Source organism: Typopeltis vanoorti, chromosome 14, assembly GCF_054136105.1.
Source record: "Typopeltis vanoorti isolate ZY-2024b chromosome 14, IOZ_Tvanoo_1.0, whole genome shotgun sequence".
Lineage (NCBI taxonomy): Eukaryota > Metazoa > Arthropoda > Arachnida > Uropygi > Thelyphonidae > Typopeltis > Typopeltis vanoorti.
In genome coordinates this window covers 39,017,459-39,041,616 of record NC_143562.1, presented here as the reverse complement: position 1 = coordinate 39,041,616, position 24,158 = coordinate 39,017,459, and the positions used below count along the sequence as shown (strand labels likewise).

Below are 24,158 nucleotides of genomic sequence, written 5' to 3'. Positions count from 1 at the left end.
ACCGATGTAAATATGTTGTAACCCAAATATGTTCAAAAGATAATAAGATAACCAGCAGCGTTCTCTGAAGGATTATAATCCTCTCTTCCTTTGAACGTGACATTGTAATGTTTCATTCTTCCGAGGAGGATAAAATGCAATCGGCTTCATTTAAGTGAAGCCGATTACATTTTATCCTCCTATTCTAGAAGGAAAAGATGTTTAGCACAATAATTTACTATTTATAACGACAAATTTCTTTTTTTTAGCTCGTTTTGGTTCATGTTGTTGTCACCATCTGAAGTTTAATGTAATAATGATGATGATAAATTGCACAAATAATAAGATAAGAATAAAATTCAAGTACGTAAAGGAATATAAATAAAATAAATCTTTAAAAAATGCTGACTACTTAATATCAGCTTCTTTGCAGAAACATCGATAAATTATAATAATCTTTCTTGTTATATTTTTTATATATTTTGAAACCCACAATTAACAAATTTACCCTCATGCCTCAAATTGGATGTTATTTAAAAAAATAAATAAATAAATAACACTTTAATGCATTCTTTTTTCATTCGCTTCAAATTGATTCATTTTCCTGCTAGTTTATTTTTAACAAGTATTATGGCACGTTTATTTTCGTATGTGCATTTAAAAGGTAGCGCGTCGTCTGCTCACTTTTAAATTACAGATTTCTAAATGGCGATCATACTTTTTGAAAATATTAATCTTTTCAGATATTCTTACAGACACACCACTGGAAACGTAACGTTTAAAATCCTACGATCACATCCGTGCACCTTTTGGAGAACTCACGTATCATTACATTCTATGCTCTACAGCTTAGCGGAACGGAACACCAAATGGCATCATATGTAACTGTAAACATAAAAGTGAAGGTCACGGGCCTCGTAATAACTATGGAAGCTGCCCGTTGTTGTTTTTAACGCTTTCATCTTGAAGATATTTTTTTATCACCTTGGAAAAAAAAATACGTTAAAACATGATTTATCAACTGCAGTCGTTTGTATTCAGATGAATATGTACATTTCAAGATTGATATGCTTTTACTGATTTTTTTCTCCTTTTTCTATGCAATTATAAGCATTTAATGTATGTGTAGAATAGAATATAACATACGCACATTTGATTTATGCAAGTCATTTATTTCTGTGTTGGTATTATCAAGAGAATGCATTCTAGGTGTAATTAGAGTATTTATTTATATGCATACTATATATATATATATATATATATATATACACGAGGGTGGTCTGAAAAGTTCTCAGCCTAACAATGAAAAAAACGAATTTATAATTTCAAAATTATTTTTATTTTTCAACATAATCTCTCTTAAGACTAATACATTTATTCCAGCGCCATTATCCAGTGCCTGTAGTGGTTCTCAGTAAGATCTACAAAATACCCCTCAACAGCTGCAATCACCTCTTGATTCGGAGAAAAACGCTGACCAGCGAGGAAGAATTTTAGTTTTGAAAAGAGATAGAAGTCAGAGGGAGCCAAATCTGGGGAATAGGGTGGATGTTCCAACAATTCATAGTGCAGATTCCTTAATTTTCCCATTGCCAAAACAGGTGCATTGTCCTGATGAAAGATGATTTTTTTTCTTCCTCAAACCGGGTATTTTCTCACGAATTTTTTCGTCTAGTCTGGTCAAAAGATCGGAATAATATTCCGCGGTTATTATTTTACTCTTTTCAAGATAATTAAATAAAGAAAATGCATCCCAAAACAAGTCCACGTCTCATCCAGAGTAAGAGATCGACGCACAAAATCAGTTTTATTCTTGTTAAAATGCTCCAAGCATTGCTCAGAGATTTTCATGCGAGTGTGTTTTTGATCTGCTGTGAGCAAGCGCGGTACCCCATCTCTGCGCATAAATTGCGTAAAGCTTTTTCATTTGTAATTCTTCATCCAAAATATATCCTACACCTTCTTTTGAAATGCCTATAGTCTCAGCAATTTCACGCACTCGCTAGTCATCCAATACCACATCGTGCACTTGATCACTGATTTCTGGTGTTGTTACACTTTTTGGACGTCCTTCACGTGAATCATCTTCAACGCTGGTACGGCCACGTTTAAACTCGGCAGTCCATTTCGTAATTGTCGAAAACGAAGGAGAAGAGTGTCCATAAAATTTCTTTTGGCGTTAAACCTTCTTTTACAAAGAATTTTATAACCGCACGATATTCAATTTTTATCAATTTCAAGGAATACAGACAACGCTTCAGATAGTTGTATAAAACAAACTACTTGATAGAATGACTTGCAATTTCACATGTGTGTGTATATATATATATATATATATATATATATATATATATATATATATATATATATATATATATATATATATATATATATATATATATATATGTGTGTGTGTTTTCATACTATTAGTAAGAGAGTTTCCAAATGAAATTAGACTTAGTTCAGACATTGGGCTCCGTAGAACTCTGACAATGGATCAATCTCCGAATATATATAATACAAAATGGAAAATAATTTAAATTTGTTATAATTTATTATCATTATAATATAATACCTTGATGGGTATTCCCAGAACCCATTGCGGAAGGTGGCAATTAAATGTGTTCTGTCTGCTAAAATGCGTGTGTTTTCTGGTCTGGATATTTTATGCAAAAAAAAAAACACACGAAGATTTCTCACGTAACGAGGATAACCAAACAAAGATCTTTTCCAAGCAAAAAGTGCATGAATCGTTCATTTGATTTTGCTACGGAGATACTAATTTGGTTTTGAATTAACCATCAAAGCAACTAAAGCAATGAGACCAGGGTCTGTTAATATTTTTTCTGACAGGTTTATACCTTTTTTTTTTTTTTTTTTCCAATTGAAGGGCGTCGTTATTAACTTAGCTATAGGATTCTCGCAATGCTAATGATTATTTTAATGAATGATTACTTGCGTGTCTAAGGATCTGCACCAAATTTATGCAGTAGTAGTAATATTCGTATTATTGTACTATTCTTCTTCAATTTCCTTCCTCCCTTCTCGAATACACACACATTTGGCACCCTACTACTATTTCTTCATGACGTCATGCTACCGCGTCTTTCGCTCTACTGTTTTTTTTTTTTTCCCAGACCAGACCGCAACAGCATTTTAGAAGACGCTTTGTCGGTGATGTGGTAGACATTTTACTTGCATTGACGTAGAATGCTGAAAATGTGATCGGCATTTTAAATAGTTCGAAACGGCGGAAAAGTTTCATAATTTCATGCTACCTTCCAATCGCCGTGATGTAGCGGGGTCTAATTCTAAGCTAACAAACTGCAACCTGAAAAAAAAAAGAATTTTTTAACATTCTTTATATTTTAATATTTACTGTTTATAGTGTTGCAGCGTAGCTCACCAGAAAGCGGAAGGCAGCATAAAAACAAGGAATTAAAATTCAACTTCCTGCATTGAACAATCATTAAAACTACGCTAACAATTCTCACTTCATTTATTCGAAGTGAGTTCCATCGAATATAGCTTAAGGAAAGAAATACCGCGAATAACTTAGTGATCGTGTGCTGCATACGATTAAATATTCTTCCAGTTGAAACTGATTCGTCTGGAAACATTTTTTTAAACGCTTAGCTTATTTGTTCGTCGACATAATCGTTTGGTTATTGTTAGAGTAGCCATGTAGTCTGATGAATAAAATTCCTTTCATATATATATATATAGTTAATGTTTCTCGTTTTTTTTTTTACTTACAGGCAGTGATTATTTTAAAAAAATACCACATATGGTGCTTTATTTCCAATTCATTCGGAGAATTTCTTACACTCGTGCACATCCCCCCCCCCCAAACTTAGTGGCTCTATCTGTCACTATGGGAATCGTGAAGAAGGTATATCTTGGAGAAGCTAAGGAGAGGGGGGGAGGGAACTTCTCAGACGCACGGAAATGATCACAGTCTGCTCCAAACGAACACATCTCGTTCTGGTCTGAACCATTGTTCCAGTGATGGTGAAACTAAAATTAACTGTCTCGAGGTGTAGCGGTTCTGGCGCCTTTCATCGGTTTGTCACGGAGAGGTCGCTACTACATGACGTGTTCCACTTCTGTCATTTAATTATTTTTCTTTTGTCACTTGTAGGTAATTTACCGAGGGATCAAAGTATTATCTCATTAGGCTACTTTGTAGGAAATCGGTGGAACCTTGAACGTAGCTATTTCAGTGTCAAATATCTGGAGATAAGAACGAAACCATTCCTTTTCCTACCCCCCCCCCTCCCTGCCAGGAAGGGTGTATACTACTAGTAAACAGGGATGAATGACCTACAGTTTATATTTATTTCGGATTAAGAATAATAAAAATCCCTAAAAAAAAAAAAAAGACAAGCCAGCCTTTTGAACACACGCAATTAACAGACAACCTCATGGCCTTAGTTACTTCCGGCTTAATTAAAAACAATTCAAAAATAAATAATAAAAAAAAGCCGGCATTAATCTGAGTTTAGTTTGGTTACTTTAATGTTATTTATTTCATCTACTTGAGGAAATAGAATTTTGCGAAAAACGTTCATTTCTTTCTAAGAAAAAAATTCTACTGCTAAAGGTGAACGAATTCTATTTTTAATCAGTTTGAACCGTCGTCTCTTGCATTTGTTTTTAATGTAGCAGTCCTTCCTGTCGCCAAGCGAGTCTGTACAGAGCGGAACATGGCTTAGCATTAGTTACTATTAATATATCTTTGTTCTTCCTTAATTGTTGCTTGGCTTCTGAGAAATCACAATTTGCACATTTGCTCATTAAGAATATTAATTGAATCACGACTGTGTATTCGAGGAGATGGCCTGAATTCGATTTATAAGCAAATAACACGCTGATAACGTGTCCAATTTTCTTCCTCTACACTTGACTTCGATTGAACTGTATTGTTGGTTTATATAACGATGGTCGAAGGAAAAAACTTTATTGAATCATGACTCAAAAATAAATAAAAAAAAAACTTTCTCTCTTAAAATATATTAAGAAAAGAGTGCGAAGAAAACGAACAAAAGAGCATGATATGATTTTGGATGATAACGAGGATTGTTATATTTGTATCGTTTTAGTAGGCATTACAGATGCTTCTATAATCCAGTATTATGAATAAAAGCTGAGAGGTTACGAGCATTCGTTAATAGATGAAAGGAGAGAAACAAGTTGCTAGTATACTGCTAATAAGACCTTGAACGTGAAAATGCGAAGGAAACATTGTACAACCTTTCACTAATTGATATCGTTGCCAGATACCTGCCTTACAACACACACACCTTGGTTGTGTGGCAGGCTTCCAAGGGTATAGAGAGTCAAGGCCGAAGATATTGTGCTCTGTTACAGAGAGAGAGAGAGAGAGAGAGCAATTTTCTTCCCCACAGGCTCAAAAAAGTTCAAAATAACTGGAAAAGAAGATAAATTCTATACATTGGAAACGATATAACACTGAATGCACTCTTGTAATAGTCATAATAGTCTTTTTGGAAAGTGGCCAGTTTCTTACAAGGCAAATAATACTGGCCACTTTCCAAAGGGAAAAAAAAAAAAAAAAAAAAAAAAGTCGAGTTTGTGATCGACATCACAAATGTAAACAATCGATTGATGTGTCAAAGTGCATTATATATATATATATGAGGGGATGCATCCCCCTCCCCTTGTTTTATGTTTCAAGGCCAATGGATGTCATAGTGGGGGACCACATTTGTCATCCCTCTCCTCTCTACCCATTCTGGAGATGGCAGCGTGTTTCACGTGCTACTACTCTACACTGATGGAACGTTTGTGAAAACTTTCACACATGGTTTACATCACAAATGGCCGCAGGGAGAGGGGGAAAAAAAGAGGGTGAGATGGGGTGGAGAGCGTTAGCGGTTTTAAATAGGCCAAACACAAGGTATGCGGTAGATAGACAGCATTAGGGGATTTTAAATGGACTCATAAAGAATGGCTCCCTAACATAATTGTCCTTGGGAATTACCAAAGGAAAACACACCATAAGAATGCTATTTTCGACGGTGCTGGTGTTGATAAGGTGACTACGACTCACGGTCATCGATAACCAAGCTTAGTTATTCCTTTACAAGGCGGATTTAAATTAGCTGCCATCGAATTTGCATATAATATCGGTTTCGGTTTTATTTCTTTCTGTTTATTCAGCTCGTCTTCGTCGAGTTATTGTTATTCCTCGCACGCAGTACTATCTGTTAATTATTTTTCCATCTCTTTCTGTATTAAGCGTCTACCAGTTTTAAGGACGAGGCTTGCTTTTCATATAGATTTCTGTAATTTCTGTAACTATATTTTGAAATAAAAATCACGGGAAATTTCAGATAGAATGACTAGAAAATATACCATAATTCGAGAAGAAAATATGTGCATCCATTTCAATTATCTCTCTTTCTCTCTCTCTCTACTTTTATGACATTTTATCTTTCCTTGTTTTGCGTCACCATGCTTCTTTCTCAGCAACTTTCATAGCGTGCAGAATCCTCTTTTCTCTCTCCCCCCCCCCCTTTTTTTTTTTTTGTACCCATTCTTCTTCTTCTTCTTGTTACACGTCATTTTTTTTCTATTTCCCATTACTTGGTCTACTTTTAGAGATTTTGAAAGACACTGAAAAACAGGCTGCTCCGGTGCTCGCGACTGCCCATCACGCTCTAATTCTCACATCAACGAAAATCGTATTATTCGTTCGGCATGCTGTAATTTGTTCATCTTATCTGGTTCCCCACTCTGTTCTTCAAAGGATTTAGCGAGTAAGGACAGCGCAAACTCCATAATCGATACGGGCTTTTGAAAATGTCCTTTAAGGGCTTCGATCAAGATGACGCAAATATTTGCTATTAGGATTTATTATCCCTGTACTGAGAGTATTTTTTTTTCTGCAATCCAGAATAAAACGTCTGAGAGGATTTTGTCGTTAAATTCATAGATTATGTAAGTTAAGTAAAATCTGAGGTACTATTTTAAATCTTGATTGACCTTATTGTTTTCAGTCAAGAGAAGATTATAATGAGTGATAGATTAAAACGATACTTTTGCTAATTTACAAAACTTCTACAACCTCTCCTATATTTTTTTAATGCATACAAGTAAAAAAACATGTGGCCTGCAGGTATAAAGGCAAATGATACACGCTAAATGACTGCTGTTTCTTCACATACCATTTGAAGTTAACCGACTTATGTAATAGTCATTGACCAGTTTATACGACTGCATCGTATTAACTGGATTAGCTGACTGACGTCATTAAGGGAAAAAAGTAAACCTGGAAGATCTCATAAACTAAATGGAGAAAAGGACAGAAGAGTTCTGAAAGAGATTCGTTGTGCTTTCCTCTCAACGTTCATTAGTGGATTTTCTCAACCAGATATCTAGGACGTCCACAGATGAAAGAGTTTGGTAGAGAATATTAATTGCTGAACTCTGTAACTCCAGTTTCCATAAAAAGGTTATCGTTCACATGCCAACTAATACACTAAATGCCCGGATTTTGTTTTCATTGGTGCAGAGTTTGTCGTGATTGGACAGTAGGTTGTTTGGAAAGTTATAGTATGAAGTGATGGATCACTTTACAATCAGGCGAAAATGTTTGGATATGATGGTTTTCAGGAAAATGCCATTTACCAGTGTATTATATGTGAAGCTACTTTTCCTACTATGGCTTTGGGATAGTGGTGACCGCCATCACGATCAGTTCCGAAATTTTCACACTGTCACATCGATTCTGTGATGCAGTAATGATTCTATGGCAATGACCGACTTCGTAATGCACCATGTCATTCTGCAAGAGCTCTAGAAACATGACTGGATGAAAAGGCAGTACAGGTTACAACGGCCAGCACATTCTTCATCTGAACTCTCTAGAGAATCTTTAGAAGCGTTAACGTCGTTCGAAGACGAGACCAATATATTCAAGTTAACTACAGCACCAATGAAAACAAAATCAGGGCATTTAGTGTATTAGGAGATCTAATGTATGCCAAGAAAATACTTCCGCGCCATCACCATCTGTAGGATTGTCACCTGGCGTGATGGGTCTATTCATCTTACTTGAATATGATCATTGTTGATGTTCCGGTGTCCACTTTATCTGTAGCTACTTGTTTTTAGACTGGAGTGGAACTTGATAAGGTCATCTGCTGGGTCATTGGCCAACGGCAGTTCTGTTTCGCTGTTGAACCATTCTTGATATTGGTATTGGTAGATTCCAGATAGTGCTATGAGTGAACATCCTCCAGGGGAAGCAGTTCATGTTATACTTTCATCTGCATGCCCAAAATCAATTCTGCTGTTAGCCCAATATCACGTCAACAAATCCCATAGTAGATTACTGTCTGCTTTATACAGTTTGGAAATGACACGTAATTGCTTCTGACTAAAGGGTGGATTCCACACATGGTGGGGCTAGTACACGAGTATACTAGCCGTGCGTGTGTATGCTCTGTATACATACACGCACGGCTGACTCAACTACCCATATTAGGCCCAAACGACAACTTCGAGCATTGATTTATAAGAAATATTTCAGAAATAAATTCAGTTTATTTTACAAATTCGATTTATTTAATTTAATAATCTAATTTTGCTCCCGGATTTAATTCTACTATTTAACTAAATTACTGGCTTTTGTTTTAAAATGATTTTGTTAAAGAATTGCAAACAATAATGTGTTTGATGCTAAGATGAATGAAATCATTATTTATCGTGTCTCACTGGGATATTTTTATTCATGCTATTTTATTCATGCAATACATGATATTATACGCCTATTATTTAGCATTTTAAAGCCTGAAAAAAAAAAAAAAAGACACGCATAAGCACAAAGAAGCCTGCTGTAACATTCTTCTTCGCTCACTTTGCACTATTATTATTATTATTATTATTATTATTTTGGATAATCAAAATGCATTCAACATGAAGATTATTCAAACCTCGTTAAATAATAATAAAAAAATTAGGTTCTTAAAAGAGTGTAACGTGTATGCTTTGTGTTTTCCACCCCTTAAGTTTCTTTATATTTCTCTTTAAGATATCAATAAAATATCAGATGAACATTTGATATTTTACGCTAAATAACTATATTCGTCAAATGAACATTCTCATTTAGAGGATAACGATACTGTTGTTATCCTTGTCCAATCAAAAAGCTTGCAGCTGCATGTAAACGTTTTAATAATGAGATGTCGTAATAGGTCAGCAATGCGGAAACCAATAATAGGAAGTCCAGAGTATAAGCATGTACGTTTTGTTTGGTATTTATTTAAATATCATTTTACATTTAATAACTTTCAATCTGAGATGATATTTAAATAAATAGTATATGGTCTGTCGAGACATTGCTTAAAAAGGAGTTTGTTATAATCCTGAGATTTAGGATAGCAATGAATTACTATTGAAGCAAATTAACTTACTGAGTATACATGGGTAGGTTTAACTACGAAACATACGCGTTGTTACTCTCCTGGATAAGCTTTTCGCTAAATACTGATAAACCGACACGGAAATTATATATATATATATATATATATATATATATATATATATATATATATATATATATATATATATTTAAAAAAAACATAGATTTAATGACTAAAAACCGAGATAACTTATAAAGATTTTAATAAGAATAATACAACTAGTTTCGGCATAATTATAACAGCCTTCCTCAGGTATTCTTAAAGGAAAAGAATAGTAATAAACATTGAAGTATCTAAACAAACTGGAAATTACAGGTAAAAATTGCCACACATAATTGATACATAAAAAAACGTTTATTTTTTCAAGTTGTTCTAACAGGCGTGCCATTGTTTATTGCAATTGTGCGTGCAGGTTCACGTGAACGCCAATATTGAATAACTGCAGCATGACTATCTGGGATGTTATAACTCAAATTGTTGTTTAAGTGGACAGGGTTCAGCAGGATTTCCCTTGATTCTGCAATTTTCCTCTCAAACTCATCATCACAGCGAAAGATATTTTCTGATCTATTCCAGCAAACGGAGTGGCTTTGTTTATCATCATTAGGATTATTTGAAAAAAAGAACATGACTGGATAATGCAGTTGCATGAGATCTTTTGTAAGAGATGTCTCTCTTATGCTCTTCTATACGTTGTTCAATAGATTTGTTAGTTTGTCCAAAATAAGGGATATTGCAATCGCACCATAATTTATATACACCTGGATATTTTAGGTTGCGATGGGTAGGTTTTGGATGGCTGATTAGAGAACGGATTTTAGGAAGTGTGGTGAAGAACGTCCTGATATTATATTTTGTAAGGACTTTAGCTAATTTTTTAGAGACTGTGCTAATGTATGGAATGGAGATGCTACCTTTAAAATTAATAGTTTCTGTTGTGCACTATCTAGGAGGATTCAGAAGAAATTTCTTAATCGTTTTTTTAGAGTATCCAATTTGTTTAAAGATAAGAGAGGTGATTTATTTCTTTTTGTAGTTCATCTGGTTCAGTCAAGAGAGAGCGTGCTCTGTGTCCTAAGATATGACACAGAGCACGCTCTCTCTTGACTGAACCAGATGAACTACAAAAAGAAATAAATCACCTCACTCTTATCTTTATATATATTTTGCTTTCCACTGTCTGTCCAAATGAAAGAACTATTATGGAAATTCAACGCTTGGGTTAGAAACAGGAGGTGCATTGAATCTGTGCATGCACCTCAACCCTGGCAAAATGCTGACATCCCCATATGCTTTCGCACAGATCTCGCCAGCAGTCCGCATTCCGACTACTCTTAAACTGGATTTTCATGATGAGCGTAGTTCCTCCTTCGTAAGCATAATTTAAAGCTCCCGTTAGACTCTTGACCACTTCACTGCATCACGTCTGACCTTACATCACTTGTTTTTCTTTCTGAGACAATGACATTCTCCTGGGCACAGAGGCTCTCTAGTAACTTTTCTACCTGGCCACCACAGCTACCATCATTTTCTGTTCACTCTTTCATCTTAAGTGATGGAAATGAATAACGTTTTTACCACGTGCTTTTAGAAAGTATGTAAAGGAATTAGCAACGTCCTTGACTCGGTTGTTTAATTGACTCTTACAGTTGGAAGAGTCCCAAAGGAGTCGAAAGAGGGACAAGAGATCGTCATAACGATAACGTCAAGGTAGAAGCATCAGCTTACGAGACTGACAGCTGGATTCTATTTAGGTCAGCATGGATTCGTAAAGGAAGATCTTGTGTTACTAACATGATAAGGTGAATACGAGAGATGCATATGCTCTGACAGTTCCGAAATTTTGCGAAGGTATATACAGGGTGTCCCAAAATTCACGCAAGAAGTAATTTTGATAGAAAACACAGGTTTTTAATTAAAAATTGTAATTTCTTATTGATTCGTCAAGTATACAGTATAGGGTTATGCATGGAATAGCATATCGGGTAAATGGCCTCCACGGCTTTGCTGGCACATACGCACTCTTTTGTTGAAATTTTCCATGACCGTTTTGCATAAATGTGGCTGAATTTCGTTGATACAGCGCTCAATTTCCTCCTTCAAGGCGTGGGTGGTCGTGGGCTTGTTGGCATAAACCTTAGACTTCAAAAAACCCCAAAGAAAAAAATCCAACGGCGTTAAGTCACATGATCTGGGCGGCCAATTCTGATCACCAAAACGGGAAATTACACGACCAGGAAATGACTCATGGTAATTGAATTGTTTCTCGGGCTGTATGGCATGTGGCACCGTCTTGTTGCAACCACATGTCGTCCACATCCGTATCTTGCAATTTAGGCACAAAAAACTGGATTGTCATGTCGCGATACGAGCACCATTAACTGTTACTTACCAGCCGCATTTTCGAAGAAGAATGGACCGATGATGCCTCCAGCCCAAAATCCGCACCAAACAGTGACACGTTGTGGATGCATTTGTTTCTCAACAATCACTCGTGGATTTTCTGAACCCCAAATGCGACAATTTTGTCGATTAACGAAGCCATCAAGATGAAAATGAGCCTCATCGTTGAAGATGATTTTGTTCGAAAAATAAGCATCCACTTGTTGTTGTTCCATAATCCATTCAACGAACTCTCTTCGCTGTGTGTGGTCAGTAGGCTTCAGTTCTTGAGTCAATTGAACTTTGTAAGCATAAAGATGCAAATCTTTCGTGAGAATACGCTGTAAAGAGCTTCTCGAAATACCCAATTCAAGACCACGGTGCCGAATTGATGTTCCTGGACTCTCAGCAACATTCTCACGAACTGCTTCGATGTTTTCTGTTGAACGACTTGTTGAAGGACGGCCAGAGTGTATAAGATCACTAATTGATCCAATTTCCTTGAATTTTTTAATTAATCTTTTTACAGTTGATGAAGTTAAAAATCACTATTCCGACCATATTTTGTACGAAAATTGCGAACTGTAGCTGCCAAACCTTCATGATTTTTAAAATATTGCTCAACAATGAAAATGCGTTGTTCTTTCATGTAGTGCTCCATTTTTAATAACCCTGAACTGTCAGCTGTCACGCTGTCTTTTTTTTTTCTCGTTGGCAACACTTTACCGCACAAATGGCGCTAAATTTAAATCTTGCGTGAATTTTGGGACACCCTGTAGAAATTACTATTTAAACTGAGATAAATACAGTTGGATAATCGACTAGTAGATTGAATAACAGATTAACCGGCATGAAAGAGTTATAAATAGAGGAGGAAAGTCTTCAGAATAGGAATATAACAAGTGGCAATCCTGTGTAATCAATATCATGAACACATAGTGTTCATGATATTGGGAATGGTTTGAAAAGAGATTTTCAAGTTTTCGACTATTTGGCGATACAATGGCGGAGAGTTATTAGGCCTGATGCTGATGTGGCTTTTCAGCAAGGTGTGAAGTTTCATCATGTGGGAAGAGTGGGAATACCATTTAATAATAACTAATAAGATATATTTTGAAATTCAGAAATTTAAGTTGTATAACGTAACGAGAGGATTGCACTATTAGAAGTGCCTAATCTGAAGGGGGAAAAGACCAGAGCATAGTTAGTTTCGTATGATGATACAACGGCCGTGAGTCCCTTTTACGGGAAGGTGCGCACCATCTTAATCCCCCAAATTTTTTCCGGGCTCGGGACCGGCACAGCTGATGAAGCTGACCTATGGTTAGGTCAGTATTCCTGACTGTAATCCGTGTGTGTTCATGGGGCTGGTTTTCCTGCTTGCGGGATAAAAAAACCCCGATAAACTGGGGAAAAAAACTTGCTGTCCACGCCCGGCTAACTTGGCTATGACTGAAGAAGCCCTTAAGCTCCTCACATCGTCGACGGGAATCGAACCTAGGACACTCCTTGCCCAGGCATATGGTTGCAAAGCGCATAGCCACTAGACTAACCGCGCGGACAGACCAGAGCATAATAAATAAATAAATAAACAGAGGTGATAAGATGACATTTTAATTATTTTAATTATCTAGTTTGATAATCAAACTATCGCAATGAAACAAAATATAAATAAATAATAAAACCCACGAACAAAAAAATCAATACGATTATCCTTAGGAATGCTTGTGAATATTTTGAAAGAAAGTTTCTATTAATTTAAAACCAGTACCTTCAAAACCTCATTGTGAGACACTATAAATTACGCATGAACACCTGAATTTACGAGGAACATTTTTAAATCCTTGGGACTCTATAAACGAAAGTAACACTTTTAGATAGTGTCAACACAGTAAAAACTGATAAGCAAAGAAAGAAAAACCATTGTTTTAACGTAGTTTTTGGTTTTGGTTCGTAGGATACCTGGACTACTGTATATTTATATTTGATTACCTGAATTTCGCGGGAGACATGGAGAATCGACAAAAGGGTCTGCGGTAGGTAATACAAGATTGTGGAATGTCAGCCATCATGATAACTGAAGAGAATGCAATCTACAAAAGCAGAAATAGGAGAATATCGATCTGACTGATGAATGCTCCTTTCAACAACCAAAAATGAGGCCTCTTGTAGCAAGCTTTTGATTAGACATCGAGAATTTTTATTAGGCCTATCTAAATTCTTAGGATTCCAGCATTAGTGTGAGCTAATGTGAGCTGTTAGTGCGTTTATTGTGTTTCGTATACACATATTATGACCACTGTAAAGTTTTACCGTAGAGAACTTTGATTCCGAATAAATTGGTAATAATCTAAATTGAAAATAAAATTTAACTTACCACTAAATCGCCATTGCCATTAGCACAAATACTGGTACATTGCCTTCTTATTAAATAATTTATTTACATCTAGTTTCGTGCTCCGTGGGGAGTCTGGAGCGTGTTTCTGAGAATAGAGAATGAGTTTTTGAACTGGAAAAAAAATTATATCCACATGTATATTAAGTATTTTTCCTTCCCCCAAAAAATAAAGTAAGTTTCAGTTAATGTATTACGATATGCAAGAGAAAATTACGTAAGAACAAAAAATGTTGGAACAGTAGATAGATTTAGATGGGGAGAAAAAAAATTCGAAAAAATGCACGCAATAATTTTTTTTCCCCTTTTGCATTGTTTCAAGAAGTTTAGAATCAGGCGATTTCAAATGATTTCTGGATGTAATATTATGCCTTGTAGCAAACATTTTATCATGAAAAAACAAGCCTCGGAATTCTATTAAAGCTCTTTCAGCATTGTACGGCATTGTAATTTTATTACTTTCAGTAATACATCTTTACGATAAATTTTTATAAGTTTTGAGATTAAAAATCCGCGTTTCTGGCCCAGGATGTAAAATCTTACTTGTTTTTACAAAGATGAACTAATTCGGAATCCTTCTGAAAAAAGCCTAGTAAAAATGACTGCTGTCAGTGACTACAATCGAACCTATAACGGTATTTCTTCTGATAGGTCTAGCATTATGGAATCAGGAACACTGAAGAATAAAATTGAAGTTTTATATTAATTAAATTATTAATTTCAACGGATATAGTTTTAATAATTATTAAAAGAAGAAGAAGGCGTCGCGGGAATTCACACAACTTATTCGGAGGGAGGGGGATATTTCAATTTGATAGAGTTTATTTCATTTTATATTAAAAATGTAGCGCGCGCGCGCGCGCGCGCGCACGCACACACACACACACACACACACACACACACACACACACACACACACACACACACACTCTCTCGAATGTGAAAATACTTCGCTCATTACACAAATCAGATTATTCAAAAGCAACTCGGACTATGAGGTGGTGAATTATATCGGTTTAACTGTGTGTTTATCGGTTTAAACCTGATTTAATAGATCTGTGGTATACCACATATCTATTAAAAAAGTGGTAGAATCTGGCTAACTCTTCCACAGTTAAAAAAAACCTTCATAAAGATAAACTTTTCTCGCGGAGTTTATTCACTGTTGATTATGCTACCGTAAATCAATGTATTTTGATATGTTCGTTTAGGATGGAAAAAAGAAGAAAAAATCAGGTCTGCCGAGGAAACTGTAAATGTGTAAGCAGGAAGGAAGGAAACTTATGTAGAACGTGATTTTTTTTTTTTTTTGAGCATAATAGCCCCATTAATCCCTAAGCAAACTTTCCAAATTTTTGCATTCTACATCATAGATATTCTTCAGTATATATCAATGATGTATGAATAAAAATATGTTCGTATATTCACTGTTGAAGATATTTGTGAAACTGTAATTATATAAAAAAGTATATGCAAGTGACCTCGATAGATCTTTTCCTGTTATGACTCACCATGCCAAAACTAAAGGATTATAATAATAACAAAACTTTGTCGCTCTGATACAGAATAACTATGTGTGTGTGTACTCTGGTAGCATTCGAAAATCTACAGCATTTGAAAAGCATACGATGCGATCAAACATTAGGGAAGTAATAACTTCCTCGTGTGTTCACTGTCCTATGCATTTTGCAGCATAAAAATTCTTAAAGAATTATCACAAAGCAATTAAGTCATATTTCAATTAAATGTTCTACATCAGTGATTTTCAAAGAGTTTTGGTCACAAACAACCACCTAGCTGGTGAGCCCAGCCAAGTCTGTCAGTTAGATGGTGAATATTTTGCCACGCCCAAGAGAGAAGAAATTCTGCGTGCTCCCGTTCTTAACCGAGTGTCTCCAAAAATATGTACTTTAATGAGAGTTGACGATTACACTCCCCCCCTCCCTTTCCTCTCATGTTTTAAGACAGTTGATATTTCTTACAGCTTACGATAAATATTACAATGCGTTTATATAGCCGAATGGGGACGAGTCTGCCGTGGTACGGTGGGAAGAATGACGCGAAGCAGTCTGTTTTTCAGTTTGAAAAGACCCGGGTTCGAATCCGGTCCCGGAAAGAGCTTTTCAATTGAAGATGAATTAGTCAATCTCATACGAAGATGAAGAGTTTTTCATTATATAAACCGAATGGATTATACATGAAGTTAATGGAGATGAGCAAATTTTCATTCAAGATTATTTTAACATATAAGAAATAGTCTCGTTCCGAATTATGTCAATATTTCTGGATATAATATAATAACTTAGCTATTCATATTCAAAATCACTACGCAGTATTAGCAATATGCCCTTCCATCAAGGAAATCGTACGTTATCATCGGAAACCTCAATTTGCCTGTTTCGCGGAAAGGAAATACCGAGTTTTCAGGGGGGGGGGAGAAGAAGATAAAAGCTGCTATATTAGTATGAGATGCCACCTGGTTAAGGTTTTATAAACACGCATAGCTATTACTAATATTATAGTTTTCATTTGTGACGTCATGTTAAGACGCCTTTTCACAGTTCCATAGTTCTTTACTAAAAAAAAAAAACTTCCGGAACTTCTAAATCTAATGGTCCAAGTGGCTGCATCGATAATCGGCACCGAGTCAAATGATAATCACTGGAGGAAAAGAAAAAAAAAAAAGGGAAAAGATATTGAGGAAAAAAGAAAAAGCAAGTTGTCTAGTAGCAGGAATAGATGGCTGATTAGGGCAGTGAATCTGTCATCGTCTTTAGATGATATGCCATTAAAAACTTATTACCTTTTGCATCAACAACTAATATCACCCTTATCATCTAGTCCCTTATTTTTATTTATTTTTATTTTTTTTGTACAACAGGTGATCTGTAATACTCTGATCTGATATTACAAGATCTTCTGAAAGGTTTCTTGCTTAAATGAAGAAAAACAAATCTTCAGTTTGTGAGCATTTTGCCACCAGTAAACTTGATTAGTCATGGCCGCAAAGTTACTGACTTAGATTTTTGATGGAATTCGGTTTTCTGTAATTTTAAGACTGTCAGGGATCCACTCACGGTTGTCCTTCTTTCCTACATATTTCACAGTGGGGATTCTGCTTATTACTGCTTCGCACTAGAGAGGAATGACTGTGTATTGAAATTCTGCTGTATCATCTGTTGGTTTACAGCAGACGAATTCTTCTCCCGGCGTTTTCTTATGACCCCTGCTAAAATTGTTATCTTTTAACCTCAGAATGATTCGAGTGAGGAATGAATTGCAATATGGTAAACCAAGTTAAAACCTTGGACATCTCATATTTAAAAATATCCGATAAACTATTGTAGCCTTATCTTGTGTATTAGAACAAAAGCTATTTAAAAGAGATTCAAACATCATCAAACACTGAAAAGCCAAATGAAATATTTTACAATTAAATTGGAATGAGTTCTAAATTAAACCAACCGAAATCTTTTTAAAAACTTTTATGAATAATAATCGGTCTTCATGTTCCAATATCACTAATGAGCAGTATAAGTAAGTATATATATATATATATATACACTGATCATTTATGTAAGCATCCTGTGATCATTCAACGTACCACCTTGATTTCCTTTACTTCTCAACCCACTTCAAATTCTTTCCAGTCCTGGTTGGAAAACTGAGTTTCGAATACGTCTAAGATGCGAATAATCTTTAAGGACTTTTCATCTAAAGGTGAGTTAGCCTGTCTCATATGGTGGTGCAAGGATTTGGATTTTTCCTACCTGTAATTCGGATTTTTCAATCGGCAACGTAGGCAAACCGGCCAGACGAACATATAGTTAATATGTTCAACAAGACCCCGGTTCGAATTTGATGAAGGTTCTATGATACAAAGAACCTTCATCAGATATTTTCAATTAAATGGTGAGTTAACCGGTCTCATACGGTGGTCGAGGGGGTTTTTCCCCTCCGGAGACTCGGGTTTTTCGTCCTCAAACAGGCAAATCGGCCCCGTGAGCACACACTTCTACAGACATAATACTTGCCCTTTGGGAATGCAACACAGAAGTGACGTACCGGCTGCATTAATTCGTGGTGACCCCTAATCAGAGGACTCCCCATCCTAAGGAACGGATGGGTTGAAGAAGAAGAGGTAACCAGCTCCACCTGTCATCATTGCATGTAGATCATGCATTTATGCAGCATGTTAGACGAAAAGCGATGTTCCTGATCCTTGATTTTTGAACAGTTTAAACTCAGTATATTAAGAACCAGCCCTAATGCAAAGTGAAGCACTCAGAATTAGGAAGTTACACAAATGATGCGTTACATAGTTCGATAATGGGGTCGTTTCAGTAGCGCAGGTGGGTTTAAAGTTATCAGCTTAAAAGTAAAAATCATAAAAATGGTTTCGAATTATATATTCATTAATTGCTCAACGAGACAATTTATTTTTATTATAATTCGAATAAAACTGATTATTTTATTTCTGAATGATTCATTTAAAAAATGCGCATTCTTGGTTTGAATTGTTTTAAATATTTTATAAATCAAGGGTTGTTCAATGAATACAAATTTCTATAGATTGAAACCTTCTTGACTATTATTATTTGCCTTTTGTAAAACGATGATTTTAATTATATTCTTTGCTTTTTAAAAGAATGGAAACACTATTTCTGAGGTTCTGTTGGATGCATATTTTATTCATATAACGAATTGTCAAATTTCTCTGTTTATTCAATGAGTGCTATGCTACATAAGTTTCAATTTTTTTTTTCTTCTGGTTCTACTACATCACCACTAATTCCAAGAATGTAAAGTTTAAATGATAGGCACAATCATTTATTATGTGAGGCTTTAAATATCACATGTCATTTTAATTAATTATGCTGTTAGAAATGCAACAGCGACATAGCCAGAGAGAAAAGATTGGTGCCAAATCTTTGTCTTCCTATTTCACACCAATAAACTAGTGAATGAGCAGACAAAAACTGAAGTAAATATCATAAGTGAATGAAAGTGTCTAAAATTTTCTTTCATGTCAGTAAAAGATATTTACTTATTGTATAGTACAATGGAACAAATTTATCAGCGGAAATAATGGGTAACACTCAGTCGTATTAAATTATCGTCCATAACCTGACACTCAATGCTCTTGTTAAGTTTCTAGTTTTAGGCTGAAGTCCAGGAAACGCCAACGTTCTCTGCCTACAACCCATTGAACCTTGGCATTGAAAACATATACTTCACAGCCCATTAATTTCTTTCTATTTTAATTTATGAAGTGGATTGTAGGGTATTATTTAGTTTGTTTTCTATCTGCAACATTTTTTTTCTTTTGCTCAAAAGTTTTTGTACCCATAATTGCTTGGTTGTTTAATAATAATTGTGTAATTTTTATCATAATTACACAGGGTGATTTTCAGCCTCGATCTTTTAGGACTTTGTATTTATACAATTTATTTTATGGTTTCTATCGGTTTCTTAATTACGGTATTTTATTCAAATAGCACTTTAGAACATAAAATAGGCTGATAAATTATCTCTAAAATATTATCTGTTAACAAATTAAATATATAAAATATTGTAGCACGTTTATAATTGCTCAGATTTTATATTTTCAGTATTTGTGTTCGTTTTATTAAATTGTGATAAAATTTAAAAGGGGGCGCTTTAGATCATGTTAGGTGTTTAACCAAAGTGTTCGAATTTAATTTACTTTTTTTTTGCTTGTAATTCTTTCTTCGTCTGCATATTATCAGGAATTTTGTTCATTTCAATTGCGTGTCGCTATACACTTTGATTCGTCATAATAAAAATCAACTAACGCCTTTTTATTTCCGTATACGGGGAGTAGGCGAGGCCATTTAGCCCTATCTAACTTTTGGAGACTGAGTGGGCAGTTCAATCTCCACTGGTACCAATCAGAGATAGATGGCCCAAGGCTATCACTAATTAAGCGGTACTCAGTGAAGAGAGACGGCTCAAATGTGCCGCCATCTCGTGGTCCCTAACCCTGACACAATATATTTAATGTCTGAAATAATGTGGGTTCTACGGTCGATTTTCTTGAGTTTACAGGACGAAAAACCCGAGTTTCCGGGAGGAAAAACCTGCTTGCCCGTGCCAGAGATCGACTAACTCGGGAACCGGTCGAAAAAAGGTTTAGAAAAATTTCCTCTAGTCGCCGACTAGACTCGAAACCAAGTCTTCCTTCGTGCGGCCAAGCGCCGTGGTTGGCAAACGCCACATCCACTGAGCTACACAGGCTCTACTTTGATTCGTTTATATTAGAAACAACATCATCATGCTATAGTCATAGGTTACGTTTCGCTACTTTGTGTTGCTTGCGATAATTCAAACATTACTTGCAATAACTTAACATTTCGTAGCAATAATCAGGAGTCATCATGATTTAGAAATTCAAAGTCCTTAAGCTAATTTTTTGTACCTGTGATTTATTTATGAACAATGCTGCATCATAGTGACTTTGATATAAATGCTGGAAGACTATGTTGCATTCTTGTTTACTGTGACATACATTGCAGTAAATCTTTATTATTCACTTCTACACAACTTTCTATTCTTAGTACAACATAAGAATATATAAGTTTTAATTTATTAAGGTTTACTATTGGTATTATATTTTCATTTGTTGTTCCTTATTATTAAAATGATGAGAAAATTGTGTTTTAATTTATGAAAATTCTACTCGTATGCAACATTTTCGGGTCCACTCCCTATCTTAGTAGCTTTAGCAAACTATTTTAAATGACACTAAAGCTGACATTGTTCTACATAATAACACCAGCTATGATTAGGACACGAGAGGGCAGCACTTATTTGTCTTAACATGGAATGTTTTCTTCTACGTGCGCTGGCTAGTCGCTACTAATATTCCTAAGATTGAAGAAGGTGAATAATAGTTTCCATCCAATAGATTTCAAAAAAAAAAAAAGAAAAATGTTACGGTTAGAGAGCGGAATGTACTTTCTTGGAGATAAAGACATAAAGGATTTTTTTATTATTATTAGTTACAAACATGGGCATATGCATATATAACATTGCACAAATTAGTATCGATGTTTAAAACTTATCAATAACTATGACAAACAAAAGAAATGCTTTTCGGTTATAACCAGAATAAAACTGTACAATCTTGAAACCAATTCAAATATTTTATTTGAATTTGTTTTTATTTTATTGTTGATTGACAATTAAATTAAACACGAAATTACGTATTATATCGCTACAGATGTCACCTCTTCTTCATTGGCGCTCCCGTTCAATAAACTGCAGTTTTTTTTCGACAATTTATTCTTTGCATTTGTTCATCCTGCGCTAATGAATCAATGTTCGGTAACATTTTCCATTTCCCAATAGTAGGGAATAAAATAAATTTTTGGTATAATTGCCAATATTATCAGAATTATGCTACCGAAATACATTGTTGAGTGCATAATTTTTCGTTCAGCTATTGAAGGGAATATCAAATCCCTTTTCTTACAGATTTCCATTTCTTCGTTATATCAGGAAGTACTGAGCGTTTCCTTGACAACGTTAATGTTCATCCTGTTTGCTGCGAAACGAAAATGAAAATTTATCCTTCTGGTACATTGGGTAAGGGAAGATTCTCGAGTTCTTTATAGCTGTAGGCTATCGGCTTAATAATGGGCCGCCTTCCGAACTATGTTTAATGGCCTTGATATTTGACGTTAATAGGCATGTTAAGATGCAATTTAAAAGAGACTGTATTGACAAACGAGGAAAATCTGATACCCACAGAAAAAGGGGAAAGGGAATAATGTTGGAAAAGATGATTCTCAGGCTTGATAAATTTAAAGTTTGGAATTTCTAATTATTGGTAGAACCGTATGATAATCAAATTTAAGCATATCTGCAATGACTGTTTAAATAACCTAAAAAAAAGCAATCAAACAAAACTATATGAATTTATTGTTTCTTAATACAGTTATAAACCATACTTAAAATGGCTGCATTTTGTGCAAAACGGTAAAGACCGACCTCTTTTCTGGAAATTTGCCAAAAAAATCCATCTATTTGCGTGCTACGTTCATTCACCAAATGCGATACTACGTGTACTTAACGAAACACGATTAGATAAGTGATCTGAAAGAACCTAAAACAGTTCCCAAATCAATTAAGCCGGTGTAGTTTAGATTCGGTTACGTGCTGTACTTCAGTCCTATTGAACTCTTTTATTTTTCGCTTATTAAGAAGGATGTTATATTTTAGGACAAGTGTTCTAAAAATAACTGTAATGAATTATTTAGATTCTATAGTAAATAGTCAATCACAGTCTCCTTTGAATTGCCTCTTAGCATTTACCTATTAACATCGATCAAGCATGCATGGTTCGGTAGTTAGCCCATCACTACGCAAGTGTTTTCCTAAATTAAAAAAAAAAAAAAAACCTTACCATTTCTCAAAAGAAGCAAGTTGCAATCTTTTAGTCTTATTTTAGTTTACTTTTATAATAATAATAATAATAATTATTATTATTATTATTTGGTATGAGTAGGCGGGTAGTCTTCATCTCTCATCATTGCCAAGGTTGAGTACATATACTCCCAAATTCCCAATATTTTAATTGCTTGCGAATATATAAATGAATTGATTTTCATCAATTCATTTATTTCAATACATAAATTCCATCGATGACTTGCATATGAAAATGTTATGCATGGTAACTTGTTGATTGCACCTTCAAGTTCATGTAGATATCACTTACGTCAATGTTGAACATTATTTCTGCTAAATTACCTCTAATATAACGTTTCGAATATCGAAATATGTAAATCTAATTATACTCAGAAATCGAAACATTCGTACACAGAAATACCATTATTCTATTTTTAGCTGAAAAGAAATTTTGAGTTGGATTATCTGTCATAATAGCAGGATATTTAATAGGAATTTGGTGAATATTCCTTGTGTTCTGCGTATAAGGGAAACAAGTAGTGAGCTATCATATATTTTTGTAACTTATTGAACACAAAATGTAAACGTCTCAGAACCAAAAATAAGAATGCCATCTTTGAGGAAAGTAAAGTTCCTACATTTTTGTTTAGTTCATTTCATAGAATTGTTCGGTCTGTCGCCAGGTTTATACCTCAAAATATTTCGAAACTGGATGCTATTCTTTGTGACCACGAAGATATAAAGAGACTTTTGATTATAAAGTTTCAGTGCCAATAACGTTCTTTGAAATTTCCTATTGAAATTCAAAGAATTCTGGAATTGATACATAGTTAAAAAATGAGAATAGCGCATGAAACTATCAAAACTTTTCGATAAAGAGTTATTTCGATATATATTTTTCATCATTTGCGAAAATAGTTTCATCAACTGAAGAACAAAAGTTTTTCCTTTAAATATGTTTGTTAGAGAGACAGCTCGAGAAAACTATTTGGGATATACGGACTGGCACCTGAATGAACGAACTGTGTTTGCTTAAAGACTATTTCTAAGTTGGGTTGACGTGTTTCGGTATTATTATTATTATCACAAAGTTCGTCTGAGGGGAAAATGGGTCACCTGAGGGCGATAGCTCGTCTAGTCAAGGACATTACGCAGAGGCTGCCAATTCATCGAGTCATGCAGACGCTATTAGTGGCGTAGCGGATGAAAGGTTGCAAGATTGAGGGAGGGGGAATATATATATATATATATATATATATATATATATATATATATATATATATATATATATATATATATATATATATATATATTAAAAATAAATAAATAAATAAACCTTTCTACATATATATAAAGCATTGTTTTTGAGTTAGTGTCCTCCTTATTACACGGGATTAACGAACAACAGAGAACGGAAAATTCTAACACAAACGTGTGTGTGTGTGTGTGTGTTTCGCGAAGTGCTTGTTAGTCAAGCACTTCGCGAAACACACAAGAATAAAATTTTCATGTATATACAACAC

General features: G+C 34.8%; 1 protein-coding gene and 1 long non-coding RNA gene across 5 annotated transcripts in view; one reads left to right on the top strand and one right to left on the bottom strand.

Annotated features, from left to right (window-relative positions):
- The window catches only part of LOC150099379 (uncharacterized), a 148,891-nt gene that overhangs the window by 1,180 nt on the left and 123,553 nt on the right, over positions 1-24,158 (top strand). The gene's annotated exons all lie outside the window — the stretch shown is intronic.
- LOC150099380 (uncharacterized) overlaps positions 1-24,158 on the bottom strand; it is a 75,586-nt gene that overhangs the window by 32,962 nt on the left and 18,466 nt on the right. For 3 of the 4 annotated variants that reach the window (XR_016549413.1, XR_016549414.1, XR_016549412.1), the window contains exon 2: positions 14,188-14,319. This is a non-coding gene — a long non-coding RNA (uncharacterized LOC150099380). Of the gene's footprint in view, positions 1-911; positions 964-14,187; positions 14,320-24,158 lie in introns of those variants that run through there. The other variant, XR_016549415.1, reaches the window with a different exon arrangement.